Source organism: Thermobia domestica, chromosome 14, assembly GCF_964235325.1.
Source record: "Thermobia domestica chromosome 14, izTheDome1.hap1.1, whole genome shotgun sequence".
NCBI classification, from domain to species: domain Eukaryota; kingdom Metazoa; phylum Arthropoda; class Insecta; order Zygentoma; family Lepismatidae; genus Thermobia; species Thermobia domestica.
This window is the reverse complement of record NC_137467.1, coordinates 83,946,543-83,964,686: the sequence shown is the minus strand read 5'-3', so window position 1 is coordinate 83,964,686 and position 18,144 is coordinate 83,946,543. Positions and strand designations below refer to the sequence as shown.

Sequence of the window (18,144 nt, the reverse complement as noted above, 5' to 3'; positions counted from 1 at the left end):
AAAACAATAATTTAATCATTTCCAGTGCTCTAGGATTTTATTGATTCTTCAGGTGAAAAACTATCTGCTAAAATGCACAAAACATTTGTAGGACACTTGAGAGCATTAGCTGCAAGTTTTCGAGAATATTTCCCTGTCCCACAACCTGGTAATGGTTTGGATTGAAAATATTTTCATTAATATAGAAATCCATGACATACAAGGTATGAATCTGTCTAACACAGAACAAGAACAGCTATTGGAACTATCCTGCGATACTTCATGGAAAGAAGTTTTCAAAGAAAATGAACTTTGTAGCTTTTGGTTGCGTGTGCGCAGTGGGTATGAAGAGTTGTCTAAAAAGGCACTGCAACATTTGATGTCTTTCTCTACCACTTACTTATGTGAGCAGATCTTTTCTGCTCTTTGCAGTTAAAACGAAATCGTCTTAATGTGGAATCGGACTCGGACCTGAGATTCATGGTTACAACACTTATTTCAGATTTCAATACAATTATGGAAAAACACAAAGAATTTCATTACTTACATTAGTGACCCCACATTTGAAAACATTATTTATCAAGTAGATTTCCTTTAAAAAAAAAAAAAATGTATTGAAAGTTACTGCATTTTCAATTGAAATTTTGTTCACTAGGACACAATCATGTATCTTCAGAATAAATTACTTATTGAATTATTTTTCTTCATCTTTTTCTTGTCAGTGGTAATTCTAATTAGTATATTTTTTTAATACCATGTGAAATTTCAGATAGCATTGCAGATCACTTTCCGAATGAACAGGGAGTCCGCGTTATCGGAAAGTTTGAGAACCACTGGTGTAGATCATTATTTTAAACTTCCAAACTATACTACGCTCACGTATGGGAAGTCTTATGAAACAGGTATTTCTGTCCGTTCGTCCACCTGTCAAGAGGTACCAGAGCAAAAACTGAGATCTCGAGAAGCGGGTTTCTGGTATGCATTCGACATCCCAAAAATAGATCATACTTCGGTTCTTAAGAGCCTGAGGTACTAAAAATAATATAACATTTGCCATTTTTCTTTTGCTCGTTTTTCGTAAGTGGAAGAAGATAATGAAATGCAACTTACCAAAATCATAGATAATGTTATTCTACATCAGAAAATATGAACCTAAAGAATTTTCAGTATTGCCATCCATAGAAATTACAGTGTTGCCAGAATAACATTTTCCCCCCAAATCTAAGTTAAGGCAGCGACTAGAGGAACGAACTCAACTGCATTTGATTACGTATTACGTTATTTTGGAATCCTGTGAACTACTTTTTACATAATAGTTGTATTTAATTTGTAATAAACAAAAGTTTTAACATACAGTTATTAAAGTTAAATAATTATGTTATGTGGGCAGGTCGTGTAGCTAGGATAGAAGAAAGTAGAAACGCTTTTAAAGTCTTGACTCGAAAACCAATCGGAAAACGACCATTAGGAAGACCTAGGCGCAGATGGGTGGACAATATTAAGATGGATCTCGCAGAAATAGAAATACAAAGTAGAAACTGGATCCAGTTGGCTAAGGATAGAAGTCAGTGGAGAGCTTTTGTGAATGCGGCGTTGAACCTCCGGGTTCCATAGGCCATAGAGTTAGTTAGAGTTGAGTTAATTTTGAGTTTAACGTCCATTTTCAGTAGCGAGGCTATATCAGACGTGGACCTACTGATTAACGTGGAATCCGAACCACATGAGCTCCCGCCGGGAATCGAACCCAGGTCTCCCGCGCCAAAGGCGCGTACGCTAACCGCTTAGCCACGGAGGAGATCTAGTTAGTTAGTTTATCATGTGGCAAAGTAGCTATGGCATTACAAATATGGGAAAATACTTCTTCATGTGAAAAACTGTGGCATTACAAATATGGCAAAGGTTATTCGGAAAAAGTTGCTCTGTTGTATCATATTTTCGGTAACAATAATTGATCCCATGTGACTCCTTGTTTTGGAGTCATGTGTCTCAGTGGCGGCTCATGAAGGTAGTTACACCAGTAAAAATTATCGCTTCAAGCTAAGGAAAGATAATTTACCAAATGTTCTAATTATTGTATACAAATCCCTTAGTTTGAAACGATAAAACTTTATCTTTTACTGGTGTGATTATTATGCACTCAAGAAGATTCGTGGTGTAATTCGCGAAATTAATCCACTAATATCCAGAAAAGTCATGAAAGTTTTCTTGCGTGTGGCAACAGAGTTCTGGTGGTCATTTGCAAAAACATTTAGCTCTGTTTAACCGCAGTGTGCATACTTTCTGGCGATGCGAAACTACTGTCAATTTTCAAATAAATAATATGTTAAATTACATTATGAACTGTTACGACCTTTATGCAACAACCTTTAGTACAGCACTGCCTCTTCTGGATATTTCGTCAATCAAAGATTTATCGTTATCTACGTATCTTTTTTTTTTTTTTTTTTTTTTTTTTTTTTTTTTTTTTTTTTTTTTGTTATGATACGTACTACAAATGTTTCTCTTTTATTGTCTGGAATGTGTAAATCAACACATACAACTTCCTGTAATATTCTTCCGTCATGTAAGAGTGAGTTATTGATACTTTGATCTGACAAAGACAAAAGACATTTCGTGATAATACATTACAAATTGTAAACATTAGTATGGCATTTCCGCAATGATATTCTATATGTAAAGAGATTAATATATAACAACCTGCATTGTATGGTAAAAAGTTTATCATTCACCCAAATCCTTCTGCAGAGGGAGGTTTCAGTTTTCTCATTGGAAAAAGAGTTCAATTTGTATATTGAATGTTCTTAAACAGATAATATGTTTAAGAAAATCAAGAACTCTTGTCTAAACGACAGTTCTACACGATACTTCAATGATATTACCGTCCTAGCCGACAAGAAGATCCATAGACAAAGATCCACGACACGAAGATTCAGTCATTTTACACATGTTCTAAAAAAGTATTATGATTACTGTCTCTTATAATAATGAACCATAGAATCCCAGTTGAGATTTCCCGAGCCTTGTTAAGTACAGTTAGAATATCGAACTCCAGATCCCATTAAAAGTTCCGTACTTCTTGACCTTTCTTCCAACAGAACCACATAGTCAGAAATTCTTATTGTCGTACTACAAATAGGACCTGAAACAGAGCACCGAAAGTGGAGATGGCTTCTTGTAGCTCGGCACTGTACAAACTAATTTGGCTTCAAACGAGAAAGTGACACATTTAAAAATCGTCTCTTCAAATGATGATTAACTCTCAACGAACTCGGGTATTAACAATTCAATCATTTTGTAATAATTCTTTCGAAAACAGGATGTCTCAAAAGTTCTGCTAGAATTTTAAGCAATCTTCTGAATCCAATGATTGCGTTCAGAGTGTGCTGCTAATTCGGAATATTGCAAATCTCATTATTTGAGCCTGAAGTCGTCCAGATCTGTAGGTTTCTGTACACACATGTGTGTCTTGACGTTTTCTCACAAGCAGTAATCACAAAGAGCAAGATCAGGGGGCCACGCGAATCAATGTGTGGTCCCCTGCGACCAATGCATCTCTCCTCATAATGATCATTAAGGAACTGTGAAACTTCCAAGGATAAAGCGTGTGTTTGTTTGTGTGTGGTGATGGGGAACACAATGTTTCTAAAAGTGGACTGTATTATGATGTCTTGTTTCTGAACTTCCGGGGAAAGGAATGTGTGCCGTATATGAAGATATTCGACATGGTGTCAGCGCAGAAGAATAAGAATAACGACGTGAACCATGAAACCCTGCGGCCACACCACATATTGATTTCGGAACTATCTAGCTCATGAGTTTCGAAATTGTGAGAGTTGATAATTTCCTAAATTTGGCAATTATGCCAATTCAATTCCCTAGACACATAGACATGGTCTCAACAGAGAAAATGAGATATAAGTGCATTATCACCATTTAATATAGTAAGCATTAATTTATAAAATTCCTTCCCCATGTCAGAGTCCTCTTCCATCAGATTATGCACAAATTTGAACTCATATGGGTGTTTTTCTTATTTGCTTGTGTACTATAGCTACTGTGGAATGTAGAGTTGGGCAATTAGCATGTCACTTATCGCAAAGCGAAAAGCTTTTTTTAACCCAATTAATCCCAAATTATTTTTGTTTCATAATTTCTTAATTCGTTCTAAACTTATTGATTGTGACCTCATTTAATATATTTAGAGGATTTTACTATTGTTGACTTTGTTGATTTTAGTTTATCGTCCCTTTCAGCAGCGAGGCTATATGAGACGTGGTTTTACCGATTAACGTGGAATCCGAACCACATGATCTTCCGCCAGGAATGGAACCCGGGTCTCCCACGCCAAAGGCCCGTACACTAACCGTTTAGCCACAAAGGAGCTCAAGAGGATTTTAGTAGTAGCATATGGACTGGTAGTAGGGTCTCATTGTAAAAAACGAAATAAATCCACAACAAATAATCGACAGACAAAAATTGATAAAAATAAATTGTTTCCATATGGGAACAGTGGGATTAAAGGGGTTAAAATTAATATTACACTACTATGCTCCCAGGCTAACAGTCCTGGCATTCGTCCACCACAAAGCCCACTTAACGCGGGCTGGAATCGATTGGAAAGCTTCCAAGCACCATGATAACCCAATTAACCTTTTCGTCTTGATGTTAGCAATGTGCTATTTTAATTATGTCTATCAAATATAGTCTCTTTCCCCTTCCTCCTTTTCCTTCCATTGTAGCTTCTATAACATCCCTGAAGATACAGTTTCTTTCCAATCAAACTCACAGCCAGTTTCTAATTGCAACTAATAGTCAATTTCCTTCACTACTATTCTTAACCCTTCCTTATTCGCTTTTATGTTCGACACCAGTTTTTCACCATTCTTCCTCATACGCATATTTTGAAAGCCTAAGTTTTCTCATTGCTTTTGTATTGTTTCTTTATTCTTTTCTGCTCCATTCAATACAACACTTTGCACTAAACGTTATATGAATCGCTTCCTTAACACTTCAGATTTACGATTCACGAAATATTAGTAAGGGATAAAAGTTAAAAGAAAAAAAAAATCGGAAAAACTCAAATTTGGTCTCGATATTCTTCACGAAGCCTGCGAGCTTCGGCATTAGAACTTCCATCAGCAACTCACCGTCTACTCACTCTTTTGCATTAAATGCACACGGGGTGTCTACAATTGCAGTCAATTGGATTTTCTTAGCTGCCTAGAAACCTTGATTTCATATTACAGTAGCAGAAATAATAATAATAATAATAATAATAATAATAATAATAATAATAATAATAATAATAATAATAATAATAATAATAATAATAATAATAAACTCTGCTAAAGGCAGTAAATACGATCACGCGAAACATAATTTAAAAGGATTAAGAATAGGGATGGCCAATTTCGGAATCCACAAAGTGAAATTTCCGATTCCGGAAAATTTTGACCATCCCTAATTAAGAATATTTAAATATCAGGGAGTTAACCATTAGCCGGTTTCTTACATAAAACAGAAATTACACTTTAGGTACACTCATGTCCAAAATGATTGTCGCATATCTATAACTGTCTAGTTGTAAGAATATAATTTCATAATGAATCTGCAGGGTACTTTTACTACTGATACTATGTGTATAATCGGAAAATGTATATTTGTGGTAAATTTCGTAGGAAAAGAATTATAAATAAGAAAATTAGAATAATTAAAACAAAATATTGCTAAATGAACAAAAAAGTTTTATTTTCGTTTTATTGTTCTTATTTACTGTCCTTTTGACATGAAATCTGCCACCATACATGTCTTTGCCGATTATACACGTACTAACGTTATAAGAAATACCGGGCGAATTCGTTATCCAATTATATTCCTACAAAAACATATTTATAGACATGTGACAATAATTTTGGATATGAGTGTACATAATACACACTTTTAAATTGTTAAAATGTATCCATATGTTTACTAAAATAAAATAAGTGGATCTGTACTTCAATATTTATATAAAGGAAAACCAATAGAGTCGCAATTTTATACGTCGCGTAAGAGCAAAAAAATACTGGTATCTAGGTAAGTCATTGAGAATAGGAGTTAAGAGATATATTCAGAAACTGTGTCTAGGTATTAATAGTCCATACGAACTTAATTCTACAAGATACATGATGCCTACGACGATGTTGTATAGATACTATTGTGCGCTTGACCATTTACACAGGCAAATGATGTCTGAAAGTAGACTATTATTGGTTACAAACCTATATTTTTTTGTTCCTAAAAAAACATTTCTCTAACACACAAACTTTCGTAATTATCAGCTTTCTGCGAACTACTGAGCAGATAATACAGAACAAAACAAATAAAGATAAGCCACGCGATTAGATACTTGCAATAGTCCGGCAAAGAAATGAAATGTCCAAGGTGCTAAAGAATATGGATGACGTCAGATGATGAAATGCAAGTGAATGATATAAGTAGAAGAAATTGGTGTAATGAGAATTTAGGAGAAAAAAAGCCCACGAGACGTCCCGCGAACATGAAGTTACCCACCACAAATACACATACGGCTATTGTCAGCAAAATTCGAGGGCCGTTCGGAAAGTAACCTCCAATTGGTTAAATAAGAAACACCAAAATAAATCAGAAGAATTTATTATATACATCTGAAAACTAGTTTTTTGCTCTATTTTTCAACATATTTTCCATAAACATTCAAGCACTTATCATATTTCTGCACTAGCTAGAATTTTCAACATAAAAATCTTCCGCTTGTGCCTTGAGCCAGCCTTTGACCGCATCTTTCAACTCCTCCTCATCCCCAAAGCGCTGAAATGCAAACCACTTCTTCATATACATGAAGAGATGATAATCACGATTTTCACGAACTTTTCCATCAATTTTCTGAACGAGTTCATCAGTGACCACTGATGGCTTGCCACTGGTCTCTTCGTCACGAATATTTGTTCGTCCACTTTTAAATGAACGAACCCATCCACGAAGAACTCCTTCAGTCATCACACTTGGTCCATGCACGGCACAAAGTTCCGGATGAATATTGTTTCGCCGCAAGAAAACGTATAATAGGTCGCACCTCGCACTTGGCAGGGTTTTCTGTTGCAGCACACATTTTGAGACGCTACAAAAGTGGAACTAGTGATCAGACAATCTTCACTCTACCACGCCTGGATGCAGACTGATCTACGGCCAGCGTTGCCAACCTGATTAGAAGATATTATCGAACGCAGCACTTTAAATTATCGTTTTTCGCTTAAAATTATCGTATGCTTTGTTTCTAATCTTAATATTTATTATTATTATTATTATTATTATTATTATTATTATTATTATTATTATTATTATTATTATTATTACTATTATTATTATTATTAAGAGAAAGCTAATGGAAACGTTTACAGGTAAAACAAATTTAACAATCTACATGGGAAACAAGACTAAAAGTTCAATTCTTTACCAGTCAATCGCATTTTTTTTTCTGTAATCCTCTTTCAACATTATATAGACCCTATTTACTTGTAAAAAACTCATCTACTTCAAGTAACTAGTAAATTACTTTTTTCTGATCGAATAGCTAACGCGCGTTTTCTGTCCACGTGGTTCCCGATTTGATAACAGGTGAGAGCACTTGCCTGGGGTACGAACACTAGTAGTCTTTTAGATCACATTATATATATATATATATATATATATATATATATATATATATATATATATATATATATGCCGTCTCATGCAGTATCGCTGTTCAAAATGCATGTTGAACTGCAATTTTCCAAACAACTAATTGCTTAGTAATAATAAATAAATTGGTAAATTGTACGATAAACATAAAATATAGCTAACAATGTAAAGTATTGAAATATTAACGTTAATTTTCCTGCATGATTTACCTCATCGAGAGAGTGATAACCTATACAGTATTTGAAAAAAATTTTGGAACATGAGTTGCAAACTTGTGTTCTTCTTTACGCAATGAATGAGATTTTTTTTTTCGAATTTCAGTTCGCTTCAGGATCTTTTTAATTTTACCAGGAATTGCTAAATTATCGTATACTTTCCTGTTATCGTGCATAAGCTATCGTACATCTTACGAGAATCAAAATTATCATATGATTCGATAATTATCGTACATGTTGGCAACGCTGTCTACGGCACACGTCTGTGCAAAGATGGTAGCGCTGCTGCCACTACTTTACGCATAGTGACCAATCGGAGGTTACTTTCCGAATGTGCCTCGTAGATTCTTTATGTGATGTGTGGTCAGCACGTTTTCCTCCTATAGTTGATATTTGTGGCTTTCAAGGCTGGAGTTCGCGACCTGTAAAGCATTCTTATTTTTATTTTCTGTTGTTTACTTAAAGCAAAGTTGTTCGTCGAAGCTTTCGGTTCGCTGTACACTATATAGGTTAAAATCGTTCTCAATTAAAAGTTGCAACTGTTTACATGTAACTTTTTCTTTTTAATACGACCACCAATCAACATATAGTTACGCAAAAATTACCGCTCTAATCTAAATAAAATTACGGGCCCTTGTCTTAATAAACAACAAAGTAGCCCTACATTCATGTTCAGCGTTATCACTAGAGACCGGATGTTAGGCAAAATGCCTACTCTTTAATATTAAAGATATGATCAAAAATAACGTTTTAAAGTTTATATGGGGGGTTATAGTTTCGATTTAAGCCAATTTTATTTTGCCTATTTTGCCTATTTTGACCTTTACTGCCTAAATAATTGCTTTAGTGCCTAATATTGCCTATTCTATGCATTTTCTTCAAAATAAGCCTTCATTGCGAAAATACATAATTTACATAACATAATACACACATATTTACTTATATTATGTGTTTGTAAACACAAACTCGTGGTACGTTACAATATATATACAGGATGAACTTCAAAGATGTTCACATACTTCGGGAGGTGTTTCGTGACATGAAAAGAAGATAAAACTCCTCTTGAATTTCACGAATCATCATCTGAAGTATGTGCGCTCCTTTATGTCCCGTCCCAATTGTCAGGAGTCGATTTCGATTCCAATTTGGCACCCCTGTCACTCGAACACGATGAATTCGACAACATGCAACAGCACTTATTGTCTTCTTTTCATGTCACGAATCACCTCCCGAAGTATGTGCACATCTTTCAGATTCACCCAGTATGTCCAATGCATAACATGCTTCGTTTTTGTATATATAGTAAAAGAAGATATTATTTAACAAACAAGTATGTTTCTATATTCTTTGAACATTATCCATGACTTGAATCTATTTTTTAATGGTATTGAGAATTTATCTTCATTATTTCGAGTTACATTTTAGTGCCTATTTTACTGCCTATTTTTTAAATTTTAAGTGCCTATTTGCCTGCCTATTTTTCAGGTTTTTAGTGCCTAAACATCCGGTCTCTAGTTATCACCATTCATTTTCAAATAACTAAATTCAAACAATAGAGTTTATGGTTAAATTAAATTGTCACAAATAGTTCACGCTAGCGTCATCTATTGGCGTTAGGGAGGCAGCGCACGTAGTGACACCTACAAGAGAGACTTGGCGTGGCGTGGGTCAATGAAAACGACACGTGAGTCACTACTCACCGCGACCCACAACCCACTGAACTCTCGACCCAACATGACCCACCAGCCACTATAAGCCATTCTGAACCACTGTGATCCACTATATCCCACTACCCACCATGACCCAGTCCGACCCACCACAATCCATCATCATCAACTCTGACTCATGATCCACGCTCTCCTCTCCGCTGACTACAGAGCTTATACTTATAATAAGACAAGGCTGTGAAATATACTGAATTTCAACTCCTTAAGTTTAACGGCTTGTGAGATACTCAATTTTTCGCAAAAATTCGGACACTCACTCCCCCCTTAGAATATGTATTATAATGAAAGCGATATGATAACGTCCCAGTTGGGATTGGGGCCCAACTATATACCAAAAGTAATTACATTTGCCTTCGCAATTTGGCCGTGATGATCACGCACACATAGTTACGATTCAATTTTTTACATAATAATTCATATATTACAGGTGATTCAAAAGTATATTTTCTCTAGTAGTCAGCTTCTCTAGAAACGCACAGGCTGTCTTTCGAAAGTTAAGTAGTAAGTCCTATTGCTATTATTACAATTACAAATATCAATATTCAAAAGTGTCTAAAGTTCTTTTTTTCAGTTAGATATACTCGACTCAGGTAAGTAAATAGGAACAAATGAAAATGGAAGCCTTCAAAGTAAAACATAGACAAATTTACCCGTGTATAAAAAATGCTGTCTACAATGCACTGAGCAGATTGGGTCGATAGGTTAGAGTGGGTCACGGAGGGTAATGGGCAGGGGCGTAGGGGGTGGGTCCTACAGGTCCGGACTCCCCTCCGAAATCCCGACTTTTTTGTGAATGTAATCTACTTTTAGGGGCAATTTTAGAAATTTTCATTTAATTTAACGTCAAATTGTATTTGGACGCCCCCGAAACGCTTTAGACCCCTCCCGAAATAAATTCCTGCGTACGTCCCTGGTGGTGGGTCATGTCCTATTGACTCAAGACCCAATGATCCACTCCATCTCTTTGTTAATCTTTAGGAAATACCACTATATACAGAATAATACGTTCTATTTTTATGTAATAAGGATTCTTTCTGGATCTCAAACAGAACAATCAGACTTACTGTAGGACTTTTCGATAAAGTTTCGACGGTTTATTGGCAAATGGCTATAATAAAAATGAAAGCTTTCAGTTTAACGTCCCACGTTTATGTCCATTAGCCTAAGGGAGACGAATGATTAAGGCAAGTAAGTGATGGTGGAAGAATTACTGTAATGATAATATGATACGAAGCGGCAGTACTTCGAGAAAACCCACGAACACGATGTTGTCCACTATAAACTTACCTGTCCGAGAATCGAACCAGAGAATCCACGCACCAAAGGTCTACCAATGAGCCACCGTGCCCAGCGCCTTAACTTAGATATTTTCTGGGGGGGAGCAAGCTTAATATTTGGGCCCCCTAGAAAAAGTTCTTTTGGGCCGTCTCTAAAAATTCGAAAATAGTCCCCCTCCCTTACATTTTGTGGGTCCTCCGGAGCCTGTCGGCACTCCCGCACGCCTCTGGGCCCATTTCATACATGACACATTAATTAAGGGGACAATATTGACAAATCTCAAAGCCATACGAATAAATATTGTTTCTAGGACAGCTAATAGTACACACTTTTTTTTTTTTTTTTACTGAACTGGGCTCACGACTCATTTTCGATTTATTTAACTTTTGTGTGCTGTTTTGAAAAAAAAATGAAATCTTTGAGATTTACGTCCCACTTTATGCCGGTTAGGCTAAAGGAGACGGTGATTATGAGAAATGAATGAAATGGTGGAATGAAGAAAGTGGGAGGAAACGGGAGAACCCCGAGAAAACCCACGCACACGGTGTTTGTCCACCACAAAGTTCACTTGGCGGGGGCTGGGATCGAACCCGGGACCCCAAACACCAGAGGTGAACGCTCTACCACTGAGCCACCGAGTGTGCTGTTTTGTTTATGTATTGTAGTAAACCTGTTTGATGCTCCTATTATAATTTCATGTTCGTATTGCATATGGAGTAAGAAAATTTTGTCTTACAGTGGATCTCCCTCGAACGGCGGGGAGCTTCCCTGGAAGATAGTTGCCCCCACAAGTTACGGCCCTGACCGTACCCTCCATAAGTGGGCTGTAATAACGTGGCTAAATCATTTAGTTAGTGTTGTTAAATTACAATCTACTATAGGAACTTATCCCTTAGGCTAACGGGCATATACGTGGGACGTTAAACTAAAAGATTCCGTTTTCGTTTTTATTACAGTCATTTGCCAATGAACTGTTGAAACTCTCAAAAAGTCCTACAATAATTGAGATTGTAGTTTGAAATCCAGGAAGAATCCTTATTACATAGAAAGAGAACGTCGTAGTCTGTGTGTAGCGCTATTTCCTAAGTTAACAACAGTTACCCTTATTGGAGTCGCTACGTGCGGTGCCTCAGTTACTTCATAATGGTTCTCTTTTATTAATTATCCGTCTACTTTAGGATAAAACGACATAAGTGAAGGACGTAAAACGAGAAATTTGTTATCCACATACTTTATTACTGGGAAATGTTTAGCTGTTCAACCCAAATGGTAAGTATTAAGAAATAGTAAAACTTAACACTTGGTCGCTGAACAGGTAAGAAATCGAATGCTAATTTCCCGTTAGTCGAGCGGATGCTCTACCATCGAGCTACCATCTATTTTTTATTTATATATATTTTTTTATTTAGCTTAGGACTATAGGAGAGAAGGGAAGATGTCTAATTCAAAAGTCTTTAGTTTAAACAACTCGACAAATGTTTGTATTTTACTTAAAATGACCCTTTCTAATATTTTTACATTAGTTCGATGCATAAACGTAAGTTCAGGTTCGTTTGTCTTAAATTGACATTTTTAAATATACACTCATGACAGGAACCCAGAGTATGAAGTAAGAAGGGCGCAAGTGATCCGGTTATCCTTAGTTTTATCTCTCAGTCAGTTCTACCAACAGGCATTATGTTTAACATATTGCTAAATAATGTTTAATTTCACTTCAAGAGAGTGAATTGTTCCACATTATGTTATCTCAAATTATGATGAGATCAATCACTTGCTTTAACTTAATCTTGAATAATTTTAATTTAAAGAGTTGTCTGGCATCTTTCAGTGTATTTAACGTTTGCACCGGTATTATTCTCAAAATACCAATAGTTTAGTATTTGGCGTTATGAACTATCTCTCTGATTGAAAAAAAAATGTTACAGATATTTTCGTTTTGATATCAATAGGAAAATACGTGAGTAATGTTGAAGGTTGGATGCATATTTTTCATAACTAAGAATGCATAACAATGCATTAAGGAAGTCGATATACCACGCCTATTTAATGAAACGACAATTGTTGGAAATTTCGAGTCAGTTCGTCTGTTTCCAGAAATGTAACTTTCAACCATTCGTTTCCAATATAAGGTAACGAATTAAATAAAACCAAATTTATGTTAAACTATTATGCCCTGCAAGTACACCATGAAATTTCACATTCAATTTAATGTCCTAATGTGATAAAAAGGGACACTAAGTTCTAACACCCCTCACCCTAAATCAGGTAAGCACTCAGAAACTTTTGTTGGGAGTCCAAACTTTGGGGAAGGGGATCCAATACTACACGCCACTACATCTATATACTATTGAACGGGTATTATTCTGCACCCAAAAAGGAGATAAATAATTGTAAAATACTTCCACCTATATTTTCAAAAAAATAAATAAATAAATAAATAAAATTTAAAAAATGATAGAACTAGATTGTTTTTATAAGAGAAAGAGTACAGATGAGTTGAGTTTAACGTCCCTTTCAGCATCGAGGCTATATAAGACGTGGATCTACTGATTAACGTGGAATCCGAACCACGTGAGCTCCCGCCGGGAATCGAACCCGGTTCTCCCACGCCAAAGGCGCGTACGCTAAGCGCTTAGCCACGGAGGAGCTCAAGAGAACAGATGAAGTATAGGATCAAATTTTCATGCTGCACCAATCATTTCTTTGTTAAACAATTATTGTTTTATTTAAGAAAGTGTACAAATATATGTTGAATTAGGAATTTATTTTTCGGGGTTCCGGACCCGATGGACCCTCCCCGTGTTTACGCGCCTGCCCCAAATATGTCATTCACTAAAGGAGACAGATTATCATCGGGGAATTCATGTAATGAGAATACGGGTAGAAACGGAAGAATTCCGACGAAACCCATGGACATGATATTGTCCACCACAAACACAACGTTGGGATCAAACCAGGGACTCATACCATGCGCTTTGCCATTGAACCACCGTACCCAGTAAGGTATATACAAATGAATAACAATGCAACATGAATGGATTCGTGACACGAAAAAAGCGAATGCAACAAGAACATAATGACCAAACCCATGGCTACAACCGTTGTTTACCGCATCTTACATATTTTTGAACCGAATTAGAAACATTCAACTAGATGTAACTCTCCACAAAAGAATTAACGTAATTTCGTTTGAAAGATGCAAGAAAAAATTGTACATTTTGGTACTCTCCACCAACATAAGCGGTTTCATGTTTATTATTAGTATACTTCACTATACTATTAAAATGTATATACATATCCCAAACTCAAGGGGGCAATACCTTCCTAAATGAAACTCTGGGTCCATCATTTTGGGATGAATCTTGTTAATATTAATCACTCATTAAACTTCTGCATTTCCTCTTGGGTTCCCGTATGGCTAAATTGCAAAAGTACGAGCTTTCTAATCGTGTGGTCCTGGGTTTAATTATCAGTGGAGATACTTGTTTGTGATAGAATCTGAGTAGTGGTTCGGATCTCATTCCGTCTCATAAATCTCGGTGCTTTTATATTAAATTACAATAAAAATACTAACTGTAAGATATGTTTAATTTTTTCTACATGTATATCCTCTTTCTCTTTTACCGGATTTGGAATTAATGTTGACGATTTAGAATTGAAAACAATAAGTAGATATGTATTTTGTTTCTTTATTGTATGAATGCACAATAAATTATTTCAGGTAGATCTTATTCTGCAGGTCAATACATACAAAACACCGGTCTGGTTTGTTTACTTCAAAAATACTGCAAAGTCTGAACTGTCATCCAACTCAACATATACACCTCCATATTGTTGGTATTTCACACCAACTTAATAATGACAGCGTAACGTTCTGCAGACTGAAGAAAACTAATTTTGAGCTTCAAGAAGCTTGAAATAACGGTGGAATCAGTAAGTCGATAATTATGACGTAACGCTTTGATGTCGGTCATAGCGTTGGTTAGGGTGAATATTTTGTATTCCCGTCAGCTGACACAATACAGTCAAAACGCCGGATTAATAAATATTTATTGATAAATTAAGTCAGCACAAGGGATGAGAAAAAGTTTGGAATATTGCAAATAATAATTAAATATAATTAAATTTAAATTTTAATTCTTGTGCTTACCTTTTGGTAAGTTGTCACTGGTTATTATGGTCAGCTGTTCTTACTTAATGATATGTCACCGGGATTGATACAGCCCAGCTGCCATTCTTATCGAAGGCAGCGTCACTTCTGTTCTTGATTCACTTTCCGGCCGCTTCGTTATTGTCGAAATCGCGTGTCGCAGACTCTGGTTACCACTGCCCACCTGGTCACAACGCCCCCATCACACACAACCACTTTTACAACACACAAACCGCGTGCATACAATCCTGGTGCTTCTTCCCGCACACATACATACAGAAAACAGAAACACACCGCGCTATCAGCTGTTGCAGCAGACGATATTTGTTTCCAATTCTCGTCACTCGCGGCGCTCATGTCGCTTGTGCTTCAGGTAAATCAATAGTAAAGGGGTATAAAGTTTACAAATCGTAACGCGGAAGTTCTTTTCGCTCCAAAGTTTCAAATTTGTTAGCAAATTTCTTTTTAAAAAATCCATAGTTTGTATCAATCTTCTAATTGATGAAACATTTTTTAATCCGTGAGAGCAAACTCTGCGCTTGTAAACTATGGAACTAAAATTTAGTATAACCAAGTCTCTTTCTTTTGTTTGATAATAGGAAGAAAGTAAACTCTGCATTGCAAATGAGATGTAATAGTGACGTTCAGCGATTCATAATTCTTCTTAAGTACCAATTTACTTTCCCTTTTTTGGGATTACTACTTATTCTCATATGAAGTCTACTTTTTCTTTCTTTTCTTTTTTGGTTTTATTGAGTGTGCTCGTCTTTTTCTGCCATGTATATAATTCTTTAGGACAGGATATTTAGGCCATTTTGAAATCTATATATATAAAAGAGAACGTACAAAATCCTTTGTCCGCTCATCACGCTAATACGGCTGAACCAATTTCTTTCATTTTTGGGGGGTTATTAGGATTTGGACCCTAGATGGTTTTTATCATATCACTTTAATTTTTAATTACCAGTGTCTTGAGATAATTGACCATTCAAGTGTCCATAACGTACAAATCCTTTGTTATTAGTTCATCATAGGTAAAAATAAACGTATTTATATGCAACCCGCATGACCGTGTCACTCGGCGGGTTAACATAAATGACAGGCGATATACAGCGGAAAATAGCTTGAATCTTCTGTTTAAAATTTTTTAATTGATTTGCTTATTTTTACAGACACTTTTACAATATGCCAGCACCGGGATGACCGCAGCGAAGCGGGGCGGGTTAACATAAATGACAGGCGATATAATGTTAAGATTTACTGCAATCTTCTATGGTTTTTATCATATCACTTGAAAGCGAAAAAGTAAAAATTATCTAAGTAACAAAGTTTATTGCGTTCCGGGGTGACCGCAGCGAAGCGGGGTGAACGCTGCTAGTTATTCATAAAATTGCAAAAATCTGTACACACAGTATAATACCAATATAAATAAATTTTGGAAACTTTCGAAATTAATTTCTTCTAGTGAATATTTGTTAACGTCAATTCTCAAGAACTCACCTGTTGTTATGTTCGCTACAGGATCTACATTACTTCAATATGAATTTATAGGCAAAAAATTAGCATTAATACACGTATTGAAAACGTGTAAATGAAGCAGAGTGACATGTAGTTCTTCAGTAGTTATTACAAAATTTATCGTACAACTTTTTGTTTTGAAAATGAAAAATGAAATTCCATCTTTGAATTTTACGCCCTACTTTTATGCCGTTTTGGCTAAAGGATATGGTGATGATGAGAATAAATGAGATCGTGGAACGACGAAAGTGGGAGGAAACGGGAGACCTCGAGAAAACCCACGCACACGTTATTTATCTATTTGGCGCGAGCTGGGATCGAACCAGGGACCACATGCACCAGAGATGAATGTCCTAACATTAAAAAAAAAAACTTCCTCACTAATTTTCTCATTCTACCACTGAGACTCGACACGGACATGAACACAACATCGAGAACAGTTTTCCACCCATGCTATTGCAGAGGGACTCGAACTCTCAATGGGTTTCACATCATGATCGCATCAGAACGTTCGGCTATACCTACCAGTTACCACTGAGCTACCGTAATCTCCTATTTGTTTTAAAAACGCACATATTAAATAATTCTTAACGTTAAGTGTTACATTAAAATGAGCATACAATTAAAATAAACCCTTAATAACAGGGTCGGACTGGTTACTAGTTGGCCCCGGAGACTGACATTGTGTTGGCTCTGAATTCTCAATCCCCCTCAACCATCATTATCCTAACTGCTCACTGTATTCCCACAATAAAATCACACTATTGTCTCAGATAAAGCACACTATTCTTTAGTATCCACACCATTCATTAAATCTCCTGACCACTTTATATATATATATATATAAGGGCGGGTAAAAAATTCACTGAAGAAGTCATACCTGCTGTATTGAATTTTGCATGTTTCACAATCCTACCATACACGCGCAAGGGATTCCCCAAAGGAACATAGGGAGTCCCGGATAATTTGCCAAATAAAAATTGGTCTAAATGGATATGAATTGATAGAGTTTCTACTAGGTAACAATGATTCTTTTGTATTAAGTCGATATCTGGAACAAATACAAAATGGCGGACACCTTCATGCCCGCTGTATGTGGTTGCATAATCACCAGGTACGGATGCTGGCCAATAGTGACGTTCTGAGTATTAAGTGTAGCGAATTTGCTCTCAAATGCTCTAGAAAGACATCTGGGGTGTCGGTAGAGCACAACAGATGAAGCAGGGTGATTCACATATGTGGAAACACTTATCGAAAAATGCCCAGAAAAGCACTCATACTCAGTAAACGTGAGTTCAAAACGTCGGAAATGTAAGGATTAGCGTCAAGAACATTAAAGCCATTGCCAATTCACCAATAATATTCCCTCAAACCGTTGCAGTATGATGTACACGGTTGCATACCAATAAGGATGCAACAACTGAAGCCAAGTTGAAATTGTGCAAGGGGACTCACTAAGAAACTGGGTAAACTAAATGAATGTCACTAGTGGGATCGCATGATCGATATTGAAATGTGGCCAATGTGTGTGTTGATATCGACATGTAGCTAATGGACAAATATCAACATGTCCCAC

The 18,144-nt window shown here is 36.1% G+C and overlaps 1 protein-coding gene across 4 annotated transcripts in view; it reads right to left on the bottom strand.

Annotated features, from left to right (window-relative positions):
• The window catches only part of LOC145670240 (growth arrest-specific protein 2-like), a 370,305-nt gene extending 354,968 nt beyond the window's left edge, over window positions 1-15,337 (bottom strand). For 2 of the 4 annotated variants that reach the window (XM_081738636.1, XM_081738637.1), the window contains exon 1: window positions 15,051-15,336. The gene's annotated coding sequence lies outside the window, so the exon portion shown is untranslated. Of the gene's footprint in view, window positions 1-15,050 lie in introns of all 4 variants that reach the window. The other 2 variants (XM_081738641.1, XM_081738640.1) reach the window with 2 other exon arrangements.
• Between the last annotated feature and the right edge of the window lie 2,807 nt (window positions 15,338-18,144).